Here is an 18,742-nt window from a genome sequence, read left to right as displayed (position 1 = left end):
ATTAATTTTATTTATTTATTTAAATATATATAAAATTAAATATATATACTTATAATTAACTAAAAATATTATATATATATATAGATATCATGTTTAATTAAATAAAAACTAATTAAAAACTTAAAATATATATTAGTAAAATTTTATATACCTAAACGAAGAATTCAAAGTGTTTAAATAATTATTAAAGGAAACTAATTATATATATATATATTTTAAAATTTTTAAAATATTAAGTAAAATATATTGATACCATGCTACTTTAATATTTATAAAAATTTACAACCAATTGATAAATGCCATAAATTAAATGAACTTATATAAATATCAGCTTACGAAAGAATGAAAAAAAAAATCTATACTTTCATTCCAATGTGGGGTATCTGCCTCCATACCGGATAAATAATTTAAAATATCGTTTTAAACGGAAGAATGAATAAATAAGCATAATAAAAATAAAATCGGACCATTAAAACGTGATAGTTTCGTGAACCGTTAACGTAGAGGAGGAGGCATGTGCCACCGAAGATAAATAATTTAAAATATGCAGTTTAAAGGAAGAATGAATAAATAAACCGAATAAATAATAAAATCTAACCATTAAAACGTGACAACTTTTTGCGAACTCTGAGCTGAATTTAAAATATCTATTCATAAGGAAAGATTCCCCACAAACAAAAATCAAGCAGCATTTTCCATAAGCGGTAAGTGCTTGTAGAAGTTTATTAATATGTATAATACTTTACAGCATGTGATTCAATTTTAAATGTACAGGTACAGCTTTATATGAAACAAAATTAAGTGCTTCTATAAGTTTATTAATAAGTATATACTTTACCGGATATAATTCAATTGTAAATGTAAGTAAGGATACTACTTTTTGGAACCTATGCCACTTAACGAGTTCGTTGTCACGTGTAGCACCTCTACTCTACTTAGTTGTAACCTATGCCACTTAACGAGTTCGTTGTCACGTGTAGCACCTCTACTCTAGTTAGTTGTAGCTGTCAGACGTAGCCACTTGTGTTGCAATCTCAACTCAACGATATATTTGTGGCTAAAGAACTAAGAAGAAATTTGGTAGCAATCTTGCTATGGAGAAAGTAACCATTTTGAAAAGGGGCGAGGCAATTCAGAATATTTTAGAAACAAGGGTTAAATTGGGTGCCTTTCTTAGTGGAAGATAGGGAGGATTGTCGAAAGATGTGGTCCCTGTGAATTGGGTGCCCTTCTTAGTGGAAGATAAGGAGGACGGTTGAAAGATAGGGTTCCTATGAATAATGTGGGTACAACAATGCAAGTACTGCCATATAAATTCAATGGTAATGGAGTTTCTAAAGTCGTGTCAAAGGTTGTTGCTTCTGATGATGTGAACGCCATGAAAATGATCAAGAAGAATGTGGGCAATGCTGAAAAACCATGAAAATCATATGATGACTTGGTCATAACCTTACAGAAATTGGATGATGACTTGGTCATAACCAAAACATAATGCTTACGCCCTGATCTGAGTGTTCTTCCAAAGGAAATATCAAGGATAGTAAGGTCCTTTTCCTCAAGAATCAATGTGCTAGAGACTGTGGAAGATAGTATGTCAATATTGCCACCAACATTTGGATCAAATGGCTCTTCTGAATATTTAGATTCTGTGACAGTTGGTACAGACCATGACATTAAAACATCTCCTTTAACTAAAGAGAAATGGTTTGTTCCTGCAATTTGGAATTCTCCGCCTCCAACTTCTCTACCCCTGCCAAAGTTCTTTGTTCGACAAAATGGGAATTCGATAACTGCACAAGTCAGGGTTGATACATTGGAAACGAGATATCTTAGGCATATGTTGGGTTTATAGTAAGAAGTTTTGTGTTTTTGCCTTTAGGGTAGTTTAGGCAGGTGTTAATATTAGTTCTTATATTCCTAGTGGTGATGTCAATGTAAGGTCCTACCATATATTTGAAGGTGTTGGATCAACTTGAAAACAATTATATTGATATCCATCACACAACAGATCCGGCCATCACACAATAGACTCTGCAGGGTAAGAAAAAATAACAAAAAAATGGCCAATGGAGATCCACAAGAAAATCACTACACTGAGGTTACTTAACTATCCTCTTTCCTGCATAAAATGTTGATATTTTCCTGTATTATTCTCAGTTTGGCATGCATACAAAACCTAACCTACCAGAAAACACATCAAATATGACTGTCATACTTCAAATGTGAAACGTTACCTTGTCTTCTTCCAAGCCCACTATCACCTCAGCCAATCCATAGACCTATTCTTAGGCCAATGCCCATGTGACCTTGGGTATTGATTTCTTCTTGGGTATCTATAGTAAGGACATATACTACATAGGAGGAAGCTGGAGCTGGCTTGCTACAGATTCTAGTTGACTGAATTCTATTTTAACTCGCCTCTCATCAATATCTTGACCATCCATTTCCTTTAGCACACGAGCAACATCTCGCACATCAAAGAACTCAACAAACTTATGGTGCCCTATCCATGTCGTGTCCCTCAACTCCTTCACAACTCCTGCCAAACAAAACCCTAAAATATTCAAAAAAAATTTCAGAAAAGTTAGAAAAACATCAATTGAAGGACATAAAAAATTATACATACCATAGAATTGGCAGACTAGTCTTAATGTCTCCATTGACATGTTGGAATCAAAATTGAAAACCACCAGGGTGCCTTGGTTTACACTATCATCTTGATGGGTAAATGGTATTGTATATTGAGTCCAGACAACTAAGTCTCCAATCAATCCCTTGGAAGATAGTGGTGTCCCATTGCTGAGTCCTTGGGAAATTGATAGTAATTCTACAATTTTCTTTGTTGTTCTTGGATATTTGTAAGTGCAGTTTTAGCATCTTTTAGGTCGTAGTAATGAATAGTTACAAGATCTTGCCACCCTTTTGTTGACAAAGTTCACTTCCTGGAACAAAAGTAAGTTGCGTTTATGGCCCCCAATATTGCATGCATCTAGTGAAGGTGGGTGAAGTTGTGCACTTGAGGAATTGAAAATGTTTGTACGAACGAGACAAATAGTTGCTTCCCATATAGGTATAGCATATCGACATGCCACAATGTTATGTGGCCTCCCATAAAGGTATATCATATCGGCATGTGGAAGCATTTTGTGGCGTGGTTCAGAGCGTGCATGATATGTTATGGATATGTTGTGAGGCATGTGGCTCTCATGCAATCATGGGAGGGCCTACATGGTCCATTGAGATCATCTATTTTGATATTTTTTTATTGGATGTGTTATCATGCTTTATATAATCCATTTCTTTCTTTTCCATTTCTAATGGGCTTCCAATCCTGTTTTCATTCTTTTATTATGTATTATGATTATAGTGTTGAAACCATTGTGGGTATGGAAGGAAGTGCGCTGCAATATAAAATGCTTGGAATCCAACATTGTGAAGGCTTGTAGAGGGGGTAAGTATACTTTGTATTGAAATATGCATTTCTTTATGGAATTAGGGATTAAGGTCTTGAATGGACAGTTTTCATCTTATTAGTGGGTGGTTTTCATCTTATTTGGTTTGTTGTAGAATATATTTTTAAATTATGACGGTTGTGCACACATCTTGCAACCGGGTTCAACATTGTAATACAACAAAATAAAATAAAAAATGTGAAACTTGTCCATTTCTTCATCCATGGTGCATGTCTACAACCCTCTCTGCTACCATCTTCAAGAATTTCCTCAGCTCTTGTTGATGCTACATAGAGTCTTTGCAGAAGTCAGGCTTAACCTACAGAATAATGAATTGAGTGGGATTTTCAAGCGGGTTTATGGGCTGCTACAAATCTCACACTTATAAAAATTGAGAACAATGGTATATTCGACACTATTTAGCTGCAAATTCTAAGGGTGTCATAGTTGGCACAGGTACAAATTAAGAAAAACAGAATGGCTCTTTCCCAAGGGAGTTGGACTAGATTTCCGTTTACACAGGGTTTCTGCTGCCCATAATTAGTATCTGGGAAATTTCCCTGGAGATATATGAAATTTCCTTGCTTTTAACATCAATGTATCTCAAAATTTGTTATCAAGTCAACTTTTAGACTTCAATTTGTATTGAATGTATGAAAATTCAACATCTGATTATAATGATTTAGACATTGGTAGAATGATGAATCACAATCGATATAATTGAATACATATCTATGTACATACGGGTTGAATCCTCCCCAAGAGATTTCAGAGAACATTCCCTGTCATTAAAAATACACAATGGTTAAAATGTTCAACCATTAAATATTTTGCATCCTTTTTCTCTATTATAGGTTTCAATCTCTTCTTGCTATTACATATTTTGCTTCTTCCTCAATCTAGTTTCCTTTGGCCTAATGAAAGAAAATTCCTAAGGTTTTCATTTTTTTTCTTTAACTGTAATCTTGAATCATTTCTATGAATAATTTTTTTCCCATTTGTAAATCAACAGTTTATGCTAAGTGAAACATCAATTTTTTTTTTACAAAGATTCTTATGGGTTAGACCCTCTCCGATGGGGGGCTTTTTGTCCCCCAAAATAGATTTTATTTATGAACTGGTGAGGAAATTCATCTACCCACCTCACATTGTTGAGTATTTTTCCTTTTAGCTAAATCTGAAACAACTCAGTGTTTTATCTGGGATTGATGCATTTGCGTATACTCTTTGTAGTTTGATGGGTTTCCCTCATTTTTATCTACACGATAGAGTATTCTTCCATGTTCTTTTCTCTCTAACCTAAAATTTTTCCACTGAAGACACACTCAATGCAACCTAAAGTAGTGTGAAAATTCCTCTTCATCTAAAAATGAAGGTTTCAACAACTTTAGATTTTATGTTTGTTACAGAGTACAATGATTCTCTTCAAGATTTTGAAGTTCCCATATTGTATTGGGTTTAGTTTTCTTCCTTCATTTTTTACCCTTGTTTTTCTCAATTAAAGCCATACCAAGTCCCCTTCTTTAAATTGATAATAGTCTATGTACTTGTCATTTATATTGTTGTGGGGAATTTTACAATTGATGTAGTCTTTGTGCTTGTAATCTATATTGTTGTGGGGCGTTTTTCAATTGATGTTCCTTTTGCTTGAGTAAATCCATGCCAATTCACCTATCACCTTAGCCTTTTCATGGTGTTGGGTTGTAAAAAAGGCTTGAGGCTATGGCAAAGTATAAAACTCTCTCTATAGGTTGGGATTGTCCTCTTCGAACCTCTTGAGGAAACCCAACCAAAATCTGTGCTATGCTCTATTAAGATAGGGCTAAGCTTATGAAGCTTATGTTGGGTCCTATGCGGAACTTTCTAGTGGAACCCGCTAGGTGGTTATTAGCTATTCATGATTCTCTCATGGCCTTATGCATGGCTTTTTGGTGTGACCTGCTAGATGGTTATTTTGGTTCTCTCATGGTCAATTCTATCGTACTATTATAATTTGTGAACAACTCTATCAAGGAGGATTTTTGTTTATTTTTCCTTTTTCTCATTCCCACACATGTAAGCCATGCTCATGATGGTTGAAGATCAGCTATGTCCCTAAAAGTTTTAAACTAGAGCAAGTGTCTCTCATGAGACTGCACACTGTTCCATAGATCTATGTAAATGTGTTAACCGTTTAGCTGATCAAGTCAGCCCACATGTTTATATTTTATTCAAGTAGAAAGGGTAACACATTTTACATATATTATATGTAATAGGGAAAAATAAGCTATGACATGCATTCCTAATTTCGTTTGTTCCATAAAATATAAGTAAATTTCATTTCTACATCAATTTGGAAACGTTTTGTCTAGCATTGTTGGGTTTCCTATTTACAAATGTCTTTAGCTGAGGTTTTCTGAGATTCTAGTTGCGAAAAAGGATTTCTACTACACTGGTGGTGATATATGGGGTTTAGTCTATTGTCCATTGGCTATTTTTTGCCATCTTCACATGGTGAATGTTATTCTAGGCAAGTATATAATCTATATTAATCTATAGTATCCAATTTTGTGACAAAGTTATTTTCAGGTCTATTCTCGAGGTAATCCAATGGCATTCCAGTTATATTAGGAGTAAATTTCTCTATCATATTACTTCCACTATGTATTTTTCAAAGTAGATTGGTCTTTGGCATTTCCAGTTTCTTAAGATAATGCTTGTGATTATAGGCCAAGTAATATACATTTTTCTGCTCAAATACAAGATCATGAATATTTGAAACAATGTTGCCACAATTGACACACTTTGGTTTATCTTCGAATTTACTAAACCTTTGATTTACAGATGAGGGGAAACAACTAAAAATTAATAATAGTTACACTTCTCTTCTATCGTGATTTTATGCTTTTGGTTAGATTTGACTTCTGCTTTTGGGACTCAGACTATTCATTCCACAATGATTGTTCTAACGATTATCAGTTTGAAAATGCAACCTTATAACAGGGTATGAAACTTAGGTTTATCTTTAATACAAGAATTGTGTCACATATATGTGAACCTCATGCTACTGGGTTATTTAACTATAGGAACATTTTTTCATATACTATATCATCATATTATTACTTCTTTGCCACATGTGAGATACATCGAACTTGTTATTATATTTCCAGATCATTTATGGAGGGTGCAGTTGAACGCTTTACTTTTAGGTAAACTCAACTTTTATTTGAAGTTCTGTTTAATATGCTTTTCTTTTTGGAAGAACTAGTTTTATTTTTCCAGTTTCATCGATCACTTTTGATTATTGAGGTACTGGAATTTTCATGTCAAATTCACTTATATTATGCTTCTATTTGGAGATGTCTAGTCCTCGTTTTTCTAAATCATATTTCATGGTAGCATTATACTTCTAAAAAACCTGATTCCCAAGTTCATATTCTCTTTACAATGATATGTTATTTATCTTTTGGAATGGAACTAACAATTGAAAGATGAATGGTATAGAGAACGAAGTTTCAAGTTTCCTGCAACACTTTTGATTATTGAGTTGCTGGCATTTTCATGTCAAATTCACTTATTCTAGTTGGAGATGTTGAGTCCTCATTTTAGAAAATCATATTTGATGATAGCATTATACTTCTAAAAAACATTATTCCCCAGTTCCAATGCTCTTTACAATAATATGTTATTTATCTTTTAGAATGGAACTAACAGTTGAAAGATGAGTGGTATAACGAAAGAAGTTTCATCACCTGTGCTAGTTTGCACTTTGACCTTTAATGACTGCATGATATTTGTGTAGTGTATATTATTGGTCAGTCAACAAGTACCATCATAGTATTTTTTATTTTACCTCGTATTATATATGCAAGAATGAAATTTCTTTCCATAAGTGATTTCTCACCAAGGACCGTTCATAGTAAAATCCCTTCACCTGTTGTGTTGATATATTTCTAGTATGTTTTATACATACATGAAAATCAGGAAAAATATACCATACACCCTCATATGTACCAATATAATAAGGTTTCAAGGTTACATTTTATTTTTCCTATCTTTTGTGGGTAATCATCTGTGGATCACAAGAAATGTTTCTTTTATTGTGCTTTCCTTTGGAGAAATTTATTTCTTCTTTTTGTGCATCCAAATGACTTCTCAACATTATTCTTCTATTTCAAAATACATATTTGTAGCATACTTTAGCTAAGCCCTATAGTTGACAAGGGGGCATGTCGCATAGCCATTTTGTGCTTTTCTCATCCATGGCAAAGTGGATGTATTGCGATGATGTTAAATGGGGTCAATACTGCAGAAATCTTGATGTAGCATGTGTTTCAACTTTCCAGTTTCAGAGCACTTCATATAATTAATTAAGAAATTACTCTCGATTCTAATGATTTTTAGTATCTTATGTTGGTAAAGTATATCTTAACGTTAAGGTACAATGTTAGAGAAGAACATAAGCACGATAAAGTTAGATGTTAGTTTAGACTGGGAGTCTTGTTTGAGATGATCCCAACAAATAGAAGTTGGGTAATGGGTCGAACTAGCCATTTGTTGGGTAATGGATCCAACTAGTTTCCTATAATGATGTATGAAGAGATTTTGTCTATTGAACCCTTAGATTAACATCTCATGTTAGGTAGATATAACCAGATTGGTTTTGATTATGTTGTTAGGCTATCGTTTTTCCCTCTCTCTCTCTCTCTCTCTCTATATATATATATATATATATTATGAAAAACAAAATTACATTCATTATATGTGTTTCTTCATTTTAGATATAAAGTATGGCTAAGAAGATATCTTGCTTCATAAATAGCTTTCAAAAATGTGAATATGGTAGCCCTATCACAGTCATTCTAACATGTATCACCAGTTTGAAACCAATTTTGTCTCGGAAAAAATTAGCTCCTAGATATGTTCATAAATAGTTGCACAAAAAAATATATGTATAGATAATCACATTTAAATAGTCCCATGATTATATGAAATGTGTATGAAGATATTCCATGACATGTCCTTCCACTTTCTTCTGAATGATCCAAGCTCATACTTCCAAGTGTAATCCAGATCTATTCAAAGTCCATCAGTTTCCATGTTCCTCTCTTTGTACACATGTTGAAAGATAATGTGTTAAATACTCTTCCCGAGCAAGTTGAATCTCCTCAAATATAAGCCGAAATTTATAATTATCCAAAGAATTTGTTCCATTCATCTTATTCACCACAATTTGTGAATCATCAAAGATCTGTTATTTTTGGGCAGCCTTTTTTCAGTTTCCATAATCAGCAACAGTCTTGAGGCAATTTTCTTGGCTAGGTTGTTTATATGTTTGCCAAAGTTTCCCTTCGAAGATATTACATGTTGATAAATTATATGAATCATACCTCTAACATCACATAATGGTGGATCTTCTTGACAAGCCCCATGGAAGTAGGATCATGCACTACTCCTATCTATTGCTCGATGACATGTCTGGGTGGATAATACAAGATCATGGCTAAAGCAGTGGCTTTGAAAATACACTCAATTTCATCGGAATTAGTTCCACAAGAGCATACATGTTTTGTACAGGGTGGACAATTATTCTAGAAATGGAATCTTGACTTGAGAAAACTTACAATGGGCTCGAGATAGTGGCTAACACCATAGTTTTATGCATATTGGAGCTTCATCACAAACATGTTGGTTTGCTTGGCCTTTGGAACAAGTTGTGTGACCATGGTGAACACGTTACTCTCTAATGCATCAACATTTCGCTTTAATAATAACTTATTATCCCCTCAAATTTTAATGACTTAATCTATTTTTCAAGGGTGCCTCTTTGCCCCATATTTGTATGTTTTACAATGGTTGTATTGGATCACCCAATGGATGTTACTAGAATTTAGGGGTAAGTGAAGGACATCTTACATCAAGATGGGTCGGAGTTGGTTAACAATCGTTTTGTTGATGAATCCTTATTTCTACGAGTGTTAAGCAAAGCTTGGTTCATGGTTCTCATGCTTGTTTCGACATCTTTGGTTCTGCATTAGATGTTGTGGTTAGTGACCACAAGACACATTCTTGGTTGTTAGAGTTAGAATCTCAAACTACTAGATTCCCACAACTCAGACTTATGTTTGACCCATGACAATTGTGAGGTATCTAGGCATTTCATTTCTGGTGTACTGTGTCTTCAACAATTTCAGAGTAAAAATTGAGTTATGCTAAAATTAAGCTAGACAAAAATAGTTGGGGTTGGAGTTGCTTAGAGCGTTGAATGGTTGCATTGAAATCAGCAGGGACTACTGCTACGCAGTTTCCCTTGTTATTGAAGACATAGTTGTAAAGATATCACAATTATTTTTCACAAATATTTATAGGTAACAGTTCACTTTTCAATAACCCATTAACTAAGTTTTACATTTATGATTATAGTCGTGATTTTTATGATTTAACTAATTTCTTGTTCTATGCTTATCATCTTTTGGTCTGATGATGTTACTGACCAACATTTTGTTAAACAATTCAATATTTTGATTTTATCTAGCTATATTTTATAAATACAAATATAATTTAAACTATTAAAAATTATAATTTATTAAAAAAGTCTTAACAAATTTGAATAAAAAATTTAAAATTATATCAATAAATGGAAATTACAATTATGTTTATGAATCATAATCATTATTTTTTAAATAAATGTGGTTGTCATTCAAATTAAAAATTATATTATGGGAAAAAATATATAAAAGTTATAACTTACATTGATCGATGTTAGCTAAATTAATAGTGGTTAATAAGCAAAAGAAACCATATAGTCTTATTTTAGGATAAACTAATAAATTGAGATGTGAAGTAGATGAATCAATTGTTTGATTAGGCTTGTAGAATTTGCATAGATTTTGGTGGGAAATAAACACTAATAAGTCTATATTTTACTCCTACATAAGTGCTGAGGAAAAAATCAATTATTATGAGACAAATATATTTATTTACATGTTATTCCTATCCATTTTTTATTCGAAGAATAACTTTAGTTATGGTGGAAAGTAACTAATGGTATATATGTTATTTACTTCCTTCAAAATTTAAAAATAAAACATTAGTATATGTTATCGCTCCATAATTTCCCTAGGCTAAGGAGATAAACCCAGAGGTAACCACAAAACCACTTTTAAAGTTGTGATCTAGTCCTTCCAACATCAGAGCGGGATCTCTCTCTCTGATTTAGATTTCTATTTTTTAGATCTTAGGCTTGTTCAAGTTGAGTTTCTCAAAATTTTGGTTGAAAGATGCTAGAAAAGTCCATTGGGCATGGAGTCATAAAATTTTGAGTAATCAATTATAAAAATAATAGAGAAACTGTAACATGGCAGGGTAGGAAAACTCTTGGATCTTATAGAGTGTTTGTGGTGTGAATAGGATGAATATGATTTAAGTTCAATTAAATATAGAGCATACTGAGATGAATTCTATATTTAATATCAGAAAGAAAACATTGATATTGTTAACAAGCCAGAGCAGAGTACACTTAAGAAAATTCGGCCCTTAATATTCTTGCAACAATAAGGAGGGAAAAACATATGGAAACTAAGAAAAAGAAACAAGTTTACAGGAGAGAACACATCACCAATTGCTTGACACTTTGAGTACAATCCACGACTTACATCAATATACAACTCTTTTCTTCATGCATAAACCAACATATTCCAACACATTCCAACCCTTACTAAGTCTTATTAAAAAATATTTATATTCTCTCTATTGAACTAACTTAGTATTCCCAAAAAATGAATTGATTACAAAATAATTATCTAACAATTTCTGGAAAAACTATGAACAATAAACTAAAGATAAAAACAATCACTGGAAAACTATAGGAAATTTGGAACTACTGGAAAATATTTATCCTTTAGAAGTGGAAATTGTTTAATTAATGTTGATTCTCTACCTTTAATTCTGGAGTGGCTGCAGTTGTTTTCGTACTAGTTTTTTGACTATCCATTCCCAACTACCATCCCTCATTTCCTACGATTCAATAACTGCCGACTCATACATCTGTTGACACTTCTTCATAGTCTTGTTGAAGAATTTTCCACCTTGTTTCGACCTTATTATTTCACCAATACTCATTTCCCATTGTGCTTGCTCATTTGGCCTTTATTATGTTATATAACCGGGTCAATGAATGTCAGCTTAATGATATCGACACCCCTTTATAATGTGATTTAACATGAATTTCTGCTTTTGTCCTGGCTCCTTTTTCTTTAGCCCCTTCCCGCATTTCTTTTCCATAAGACCAAGCATTGTGACCATCAGCTTAACCTTCAGGTGCTAGGCATTTTTGATTCGCTACCGGGGTTGTTTCCCTTTGTTAAATTCTTTAGTGCCTTAGTTCTTTAACTCTTAACAATCATGTGCTAACCCTAATATCAGAACTTTTAAATCAGAGCTTTTCAATCAAAGCTTTTCAAATGGTAAGTGTTACAAAGCACTGATATGATTTGGACCTCCGATAATCGATCATCGATTATGATGTCATGCGTCCCGATGGAGGAGAGAGAAATGGGCCCATCCTGCTTGGGTTTTGTGATGAATTCCTTTGTTAATCTCTTTAGGCGTTCCCTAGCGGTATAACACTATCAACGATTTTCCCCGACATTTTAACACTGTCGGCCCCTTTGTATATCACAACATTTGAAAGTGGTCACTCCTTTGATTCACTGATTGTTGATTTTATGATATGCCATGGTTCGCCGATATGTAATCGTTGATTGCCATGGACCTTCGATGTGCCATATGCCAAGTAACTTCGACATGCAATATGTGATCCTCGATTGCCCCAGACCTCTAATCGCTGATATCATATGTCTTCTCTGATGTTCCTCTTACGTATCCTTCTAATATGAAAACATCAGAAAGTATTCAATGTCACACTGATCTGACACGTGGCAAAAGAAAAATAAAACTTAGAATTTTTTCATGTTTTTCCTTTGTTTTCTAGTTTTGAGAAGCAAAACTTCAACTTGTTCCATCTTTGATTCGAAAGTCGGTTTGAAGAACCGGATATACAGTTGAAAAGTTGCTTCTAAGAAATTTCCAATGAGAACATCTGAAACATGATCTGAACCAGAGCTTATATGAAAAAAAACTCCCAAACTTTTAGACTTGTCTTGACCATAGGACTTCAAGAACTAAATGGCTCCTTTGACAGGTAAACATTTAGGCTATGCCACCTTAGTGATACATAGGCTAAATTGACCATCAAATTATCGAAATGAATAACAGGAAAGAGACACTTCAATCCTAAATTATAAGACCCTAACACTATATAAATATATAAAAATAATGCATAAATATTACAACCAATTTTACGTTATAATCTAATCAAATGTTTGAAAAGTATTTTTTTAATAATATTGAAAAGTAAATATTTATATTTCAAAATTAAACATTATAAGCTGCATTGGTCAATGTTAAACTAATACTAATAGTAATACTGAACAATAATAAAATTAATTTCTAAGGTTTTGATTTGGAAATGATTAATAACGAAATATCACATGTTATATGAACACTTCCAAATATTTGTATAAAAGTGAATGAATTTAAAAAATGTTAATGATATATTATGGTTTAAAAAACGTTTATGGGATTTTGCTTCTGGTTCATTTATTAGAATGCAGAGGTCAAAGTTAATTTCTCTCGAAGTGGTATAAGAACTGTGTTACCTCTTTATTGTCTGATTTTATATTCTAAAAGACAAAAATATATGAAGCTAGAGAATTGTGAAGTGGAATGGAATACATATTTAATATTTTAGCATGAGTGTGTGTGTGAGTCTCTCTCTCTCTCTCTCTCTCTCTCTCTCTCTCTCTCTATATATATATATATATATAGCAGAATGATTTGGGAGGAGAGACACAAAGGGAATATTTTCATATGTAGGTTATCAATAAATATCACACTCTCCTATCTGATGTTAATCGATGATGTTATGATTATGGGGAAAGCATCTAGATTGTAATGGAGGGATTTTTGTGAGATTATATCGTATTTTGGGGGTGCCTCGGGATTAATCATGAGTAGGTGCAAGTCGGCCTTGATTTCCCCAGATCATGAGGAGGTGTCGATGCAGGAGATAATTACCTCCTTCAAATTTTAGTCAATTACCAAAGACGGTGGTTTCAGATATCTTGGGTTTTTTTTTTAAATCAAACAATTATGAGAATAGAGACTAGAATTGGCTGATTGTGAAATTCGAGAAGAATTTGAAATCTTAGGCTCACAAATGGATAACATTGGGGGATATACTTGTCTTAATATGTGATGAGCCCCATAAATGGGTAATTATATGGGTTCATTTTGCCTCCTAACTTAGCTTAATCCACCATTCTCATTAGTTTATTGCATGTTTTTTATTATATTTATGCTAATAGAGTGAGTTGGGTTGGTCATTATGCCTTGAAGTCTAATGTGTGCTTAATGCAGATTTTTGGTCAATTTTGGAGACAAAGTCAAAGATTTAATAAACATTTGGCAAAAATATTCGAAGAAGACAAGGGTGAGGATTTATAGGAGGGTGTCCCCCTCATTTATGACTCCCTATTTCAAATTTCCTTCAGAAAGCTTGGAGCAGAAGTAGCCACATCAATGCACCAAGGAGGCAACCGAGCAAGTGGAGGATAATTGTTGTCTATCTTAATTTTTGGGAGCCAATCCTCCCTAATTTTAAGGGAGCTGTTGGGAGCTCTAGTTGTATAAGTAGAGAGGCCTAGGGTCTCATTAGTTCATTGACTATTAGTAAAATTTTCAAATTTTTGTTGCAATTTTTCTCTGCTCAACTTCGAGCTTATTTTTGTGGACAGTTTCATGTAATCTTACTATTATTTTGATAATGAAGATGAGATTGTTTTTGAGCTAGCACTGAGTCACCTCAGAGGGCTGAAGCTCTTGGGTTAGGGCCCAATCCAAGCAGCCAAGCACCTCTTGTTTTGTATTTATATGTTTTGTTTCAGTTTATGAATTAGTTGCTGTTAGATAGATTTCTTTCTTAGTTAAGAATAGGTTGCTTTTGGTGATTTAAAAGGTTGTTTCCATTTCAGTTTGCTGTAGCAGGTTGAAAAATGATAGAAGAAGATATAAAAAGGCCATCAATAGAGCCTTGGCCTCCTTTCTCCCCTTTGGGACCATGAATTGAGGCCAAGACCCTCTTGCTGCCACAAAAAACACAAATTTGTTTTTTCCATAGGATTTCTAGTGTTGCAGTTTGTTAGAAGGTTAATGCTTTTGCTGTAGATCTATTTCACCATGCTCATTTCTGTCTTTGCAATAAATTTTCTTCCATGATTTCTTCCCATGTAGCATTTTCTTCAGCATTTAGTTTCCTAGATCAGAATTTAGACTAACTTGATGCAAAGTTCTGTTTTTTTGATATAGCTAGTTTCCTTGCTTGCTTAATCTCATGATGTGAGTTTCAGTTATCTGGTAGCAATCCTCTTCGCACAATAAGTCAGCCAATCATCTATCACCATTTCCCTTTGATCTATGCTCCACAGGTCACCCAAAGTCCCTCACAAATCTGCCTTAAGTTTCTGCACTTTTCTCATGAACTTTCCTCTCTTTCCGTGAACAAGTCCAACCATATTTCTCTTTCATAATCCTTCTTGATGAACCCTAGACACCTTAACACATCACCCTAGCCTTCAGCTACCCTTTCCACCCACTCTCCCACCTTCAAAACCTCCAAAACTTCTTTCGGCATCCTCCTGTATGCCTCCTGTAGATCCCCTGCAGCCTCCTATAGATTTTCCTGTAGGTGTCTTTTTGAAGTCTGATTTCAGGAAAGGCCTCGAGAATGCCATCTGGGACCTCCTAGGACCCATCCACACCTTCCTACACCTCTGCAAACTCCAAAGTCGCCCTCCATTGCCACCTAATCACTACAACATTCACAAACAAATAAATTACACGCATGACAATTTCACCTAAAAATACATAAAAATCCAAAAAGATGTTTTTTTTTCTCATTTCCTTCTAGAAATAGCTTGAGTAGATTTTGTTTACTTCTTAAGTAGGTAATGGCATTCATTTTATGGTTTTTCATCTCTCTTTCTGTAAAAGTAGGGTTAGCTGGTTAATTAGGGTTTGCTAGGTTTACTTCACATTTTAGTCTTCTTCTCCTTTCTGCAAGTAGAGTAGGCTTTGTAGAGTAAGCTTTCCTTTCTTTCATCACTATAGAGATTCTTTTGGAATCCATAGAAGTTGGCTTGAGCTCTTATTGATCTTGCACCAGCTGACCAAGTGACAGCCTGCAGTAAGAACTAGTACTTGTGCATACAACACCATCCTTTCCAAGTTTTTTATGAACTACCAGGTTGATAAAAGTAAAGTAGGAAGCCTAGGAGTTGTAGCATTATTGCTGCAATACTGGTGCTCACCACATTTTGGTGCCGTTGCCGGGGAAGCGTTAGAGTATTTTGTGATTACTGCTTTTCTTCTATTTCCTTCTGCAACATTCTGCTAAGTAGTTTATTTCAACAAAAGTAGAGTAGTTTTTTCTTTCAATTTCTGCATTTCCTTGCTTTCATTTCAATTCTGCAATTTCCATCTCAACAAAATTAGATTAGTAATTCCCTTGTTTTCATTTCAATTCTGCAATTTCCATTCCATCAAAAGTAGATTAGTCATTTCCTTTCTTTCATTTCAATTATGCAATTTCCATTTCAGTTAGTTACAATTTGTTTGTTCAATCAATTTTAGTTTTGTAGGTACAAGCAGAAAAAAGCAAAACCCACCCAAAAAGAGAATTCCTTTCATGCCTCGTAGGAACAGAGATAATTTAGGAAAATTCTTGCCCAACACCTCCACCACATCACATAGCCACCCTTCTCTCTTATTCGGTGGTAGTGATCAAGAAGAACCTTTAGGTGAACAACCAAAGATATTTGAAGAACCTGTAGGGGAAGAAGAAGAAGAAAACATCCCTCCTAAGACAATGGCTGAAAACAGAAATGCTAGGGGGAATGGAGAAAGAGTAGAGGGTACCTTTACCATCCGAGAGACCAATGGGGACATTAAAATGAAAAACATAAGCCCTTCAGTCCTACCTCACTTTCATGGATTGAATACAGAAGATCCTGACACCTTTTTGTTTGAGTTTGTTGTTATCTATCAAACCTATGACTATGCATAAGATGATCAAAAGTTGAAACTATTTCCTTCTACACTCAAGGATGCAGCATTGCGCTGGTTCATGAGGTTACCTGGCAATAGCATCACAACTTGGTCACAAATGTAGCGGGCCTTTAATAACAAATATCGAGACTACTGTAGGTCAAAAGGCACCAAGGAAGAAATCCTCCGAATGACCATGGGAAGCAATGAATCATTGGAAGATTATGAAGAGAGGTTCCATCTCAGTTATAGAAGGGCCAGGTGCACACTTGACCCCGAATCTCTGAAGTTGGTCCCGCTCAGGGGAATTCTGGAATACCTTCTAGACACCCTCCATCTACTGGCTGGAGGAGACATCTACCAACTACCTTATGAAGACATAAAGACTGTTTTTAGAAACCATTCTAGGGTAGCTAGAAAGAGAGGTAGGGGGAGTCAACCCATAGCCAGTACCTCCTCATCTAGTTCATCCCTCAAAGGTGAACTTGGAAACATGCTGGAAGACTTCAAGAGTGAGATGCTACAGACTCTTACCATGCAAATGGATACCTTGCATATCAAAAGGAAACAAGAGGAAGCAGAGAGGGCTTTGGCCATTTTTTGTCCTAGGTGCACTAGAAGGCATCCTAGGAATGAATGTCCATTGAACTCTATAGAGGTTTGTTCAGTCTGTGAAGAAGATCATTCTACAGATAAGTGCCCTTCCTTGCCCGGACTTAAAGTTGTATACCAAGGGGCTGAAGGAGCCACTGAACCACTTTATTTCATGAACCAAAGGAGACCGCATGGACCTAGACCATACTAGCAGGGGATGCAAGGGACATCTTAGGCATACTACAACCCCAACCAAGCCACTTCCATACCTTCTTGGGGCCCTCTTGCTCATCCTTCCTGGTCCACACCTCCTCCTTGGTCCTATCCATCTCAATATCATGCCCAACCAGCTGCTCATGCATTTCAATCCTATGCTCAGCCACAACCTTAGTGGAATGCATCTCATCAGGGGTGGAGGCCCCAGTACAACTCTCCTCCCACTCTTTTGCCTCCACCACCTGCTCAACCACAACCATTGCCTCCTACTCCACCAAGGCAACCCCAAATGCCTGCTCAACCGAACCCAAACCTGAACAATAGACAGGCCCAACAAGTATATAGTGGGGAACCATCGTGCCCAACTTATGCTGTGGAGATTCAGGAGATTAACCTCCAATCTGGGAAGGTTCTCCCAGATAGCCAGCCTCCCCCTCAGGAGGTTGAGGAAGATAAAGGGGAAAGTGAACCGAAAGCAATTCCACCCTTTCCTAAGAGATTATCCAGGGCAACACAACCCACCCCAGAAGAAACTGAACTTCTGGGAGAATTGAAACAGTTATGTGTAAAGATACCACTTCTCCAAGCCATAAAGGATGTGCCTATATACAATAAGATGATCAAAGAGAAGTGCTTCAGGCATCCAGGCAGGTGCAAGAGAGATGCCCCAACCATCAATGTCATAGGACAACTGTCCGACCTAATGTTGGGGCAGGTAATCTGTCCGAAATATCTAAACCCTGTAAGCCCAGTAGTTGATGTCCACATCAATGGAACCATGATCCCACATACCTTGATTGATCTGGGAGCTGCCATTGATGTGATGAAAAAGGGCACCATGCTCAAACTCAACCTCCAGGGACCCTTGAGAAAGACCACGACATTACTGCAGCTAGCAGACCACTCCACCGTGACCTGTGATGGGATTGTGGAGGATGTGATGGTCTCCATTGATTCTTGGGAGTACTGTTGAGTCCCAAAATTGCATCTTCCCTATACACCTTTTCAGCCTTCTTTTCCATTTACTTGACCCACCAAGCTGTCAAATCATTGCATATTAGTTTAAAAGGATCTTATAAAATGGTTTCCTAACTATGTTTGTGACTGCTATTTGATTTAGATTTTTGTTCAATCAGCTGCGGAAACTTGTCACTTTCCGCAGCCAGCTCAAGTTTCTGCAGCCATTTTGTTGAAGACTATGTTACAGGTGTCCAATGGAGAATCCAGCCACATGGGCAAGCTGCAAATAACATGTACATGGAGCGTGTCCCCTTGGTTCAGCCGAATCACTCACAAACAACCATGGTCAAGGATGGTCAAAGGAGTGGTCAAACCAA

Source organism: Pinus tabuliformis, chromosome 1_2, assembly GCF_031772625.1.
Source record: "Pinus tabuliformis cultivar Carrire ecotype Pingquan chromosome 1_2, CPIR1, whole genome shotgun sequence".
NCBI lineage: Eukaryota > Viridiplantae > Streptophyta > Pinopsida > Pinales > Pinaceae > Pinus > Pinus tabuliformis.
The sequence above is the reverse complement of the archived record's forward strand: the minus strand, read 5'-3'. Positions refer to the sequence as shown.